Here is a 2384-nt window from a genome sequence, read left to right as displayed (position 1 = left end):
GCTGGATTTTCTTAGATAAATTGCATTTTTAAGATTTTTTCTATTGCTCTCAGCATCACTATACCAGCATTCTGCACGAGTGCTGAAAAATAATTTCAGTTAATGAAAAAGCAAGCAGTTCTTCATAGTGAACTAAATTTCTCTCCTTGTAAATACTCAAAATTATGATTAACAGTTATTTTAAACAAAAATGATGAGCAGAAGTATTCAGACATGTAACAGATCTAGGCAGACTTGGAACTGGGAGAGCATTGTTAATTAACAAAACCCCAAACAACTACCACATAATTATTCGTCGGGCATTAACATACACTGATTTCTGTATTAAATGCAATTATGATCATAAAATCCTGACATTTTAGTAATGATTGCATTCTGCATCTTTTCTTTGCAGATCTTCTTCTCTGGCTTTGAACAGCCATGCTACTCTGTTGCCAAAAATCAAGTAAAGTGAATGTGTGCTTGAATTTGAAGAAGGCGATAGCTCTGTATAATGCCTGAAGGTAATTCTTTCTTTGTCAGAAGTTAAAATGTTAGAGACTCCTGATATATGGCAGATGCTGTCATAAATAATGTTGATTTTAATAATGTTTCTTTTTTCTGTGTTTTAGTTAGGTGTAGTGTTGTGGTATGGATGGGTAAATGCTTGATTAAAATTCTGCTTTGTGTGTGTCTTGGACACATTCTCTCTTAAATATTGCTTTAGCTTGGGTAGTAATGTTCATGTGAAAACTAGGTACTATACAAGCCTTTCCCTTTTACTATGCTCAGATGGAAAAGAGTTACTTTTTTTTTTTTGTCATGTGGTCTGTGCTTGGAACACTGTATTATTTAATCCTTGTTTCTAATTCTACCTGGATCACAGTCACGAATACCCTTTGGGAAAAGAAGAGTGTGCATGAGACTGATCAATTCTGAAACATAGTCCAAAGAATTTATAAATAAAATAAAGAACTTTTACCTTATTCTTGGTGTTCAGCAGTTTTTACCTGTCTAATAGCTTAGTTTATAGAGTATATTCTTTTTCTGACTCAAAATGAAGCTGGTGCCACTGAGTACAGTAGAGTTCAGGTGTAAAGACAACAAAACTCTCTTCAGATCAAATTATTTAACTGGTCCTTTTTTTATTTTATGTGCTTCTGTTTCTGAAACCTTTTTGTAAAAATACATATTTTAACTAGGTCTATAGTTAAAGCTTGAAAAGCATGAGGATAGCTGCTCTCTTGTAAGCAAACTCTTATGACTTTCTGGAATAAATATTCTGATAAAACTCTCCCCCCTCCTCATATTAATGGCACGTTTGTTATTTTTCTCTGTGGTTTGTCAATTTTTTTATGTCTAGACAAAGAGATAAATGCACATTCAGACTAATTTTTGAGTAATATGATTAACTGCATGGATAGCTGTGTGTCCTATTAATATTTCAAGGAAAAAGGGATGACTTATATTACCTGTGTAGTAATTTAATCCAAAAAGTCATTTAATGATATAAAAATATTGCTTACTGGCTAAAACTTACAGCTTAACTTTCTGTAATTCCTTCCACATAAAAATCTCAGGTCATTAGTGACTGCAGTGCTTGTATTTCTGCAGCAGCTTTGGTAGCGTGGTGGAAATTACTTATAAGCTTCCTAGCTCCTAAGGAGAAGAGAAAAAGGCTCAGGAGTGTGAAGTACTTCAGTAACAGAATCTCAGATTAAAGCTCAGTGCTTTATGAGGCAGGTTAAAGTTTTTTGTCTGTCACATACACTGGAAAAACGCATGCATAGAGTTATCCGGGTTCTTGTAGGGCACAGGACTGAAGATATGTGTTGACCTTCTTGCTTGAATACTTCATGTTTGCTATCAGTAACAAAGAAAGCTACAGATTAGCTAATTTAGATTTAGCAGATTTAGCTAATGCTGATAATAGAAGAAAAGTTTTTTTAAAGCTGTTACTTACTGTAGAGAAATACAAAAAGGAATTTTGCCTTTTTTCTTTCCTGTTTATTTTGCCAATGCTTCCATTTCTGAGGGAAAAAGTATGGATAGGGATAGCAGTTAGCAGACAGACTTAGTAGCTGTAAGTTGAGGAGTTACCAGATTGTGTTGCTGTTTGTAAAATCTAAAAAAGATGTCTGGAAATTACTATCTGGGGTTTTGAAAGGTATTTCATAATTGAGAAAAGCCAGGTAATGATCTGGGATGATGGCTTCTGCATTTGGAAGTCATATTTTCTTGTATTTTTCTAATTTAGTTTCTTTTATTCTTCTCAGTGTATATTCTTATGTGTTCTCCTAACTGTCTGTATATGCATATGTGTGTGTATATGTTACCTTGCCCATGTTTCTGGCAAGAGGAACAACATCTCTGTCTTTGGTAATGAATAAAGAGCTGTGGAATGT

General features: G+C 33.9%; 1 protein-coding gene across 1 annotated transcript in view; it reads left to right on the top strand.

Annotated features, from left to right (window-relative positions):
* Nucleotides 1-393: 393 nt before the first annotated feature.
* Nucleotides 394-2384, top strand: part of RB1CC1 (RB1 inducible coiled-coil 1) — a 53015-nt gene continuing 51024 nt past the window's right edge. Inside the window, exon 1 of the mRNA XM_031066520.1 lies at nt 394-503. The gene's annotated coding sequence lies outside the window, so the exon portion shown is untranslated. The remainder of the gene's footprint in view (nt 504-2384) is intronic.

This window comes from Geospiza fortis, unplaced genomic scaffold (genome assembly GCF_000277835.1).
Source record: "Geospiza fortis unplaced genomic scaffold, GeoFor_1.0 scaffold53, whole genome shotgun sequence".
Taxonomy (NCBI): Eukaryota; Metazoa; Chordata; class Aves; order Passeriformes; family Thraupidae; genus Geospiza; species Geospiza fortis.
Note: the sequence above shows the minus strand (reverse complement) of the source record. Positions and strands in the feature narration are given on the sequence as shown.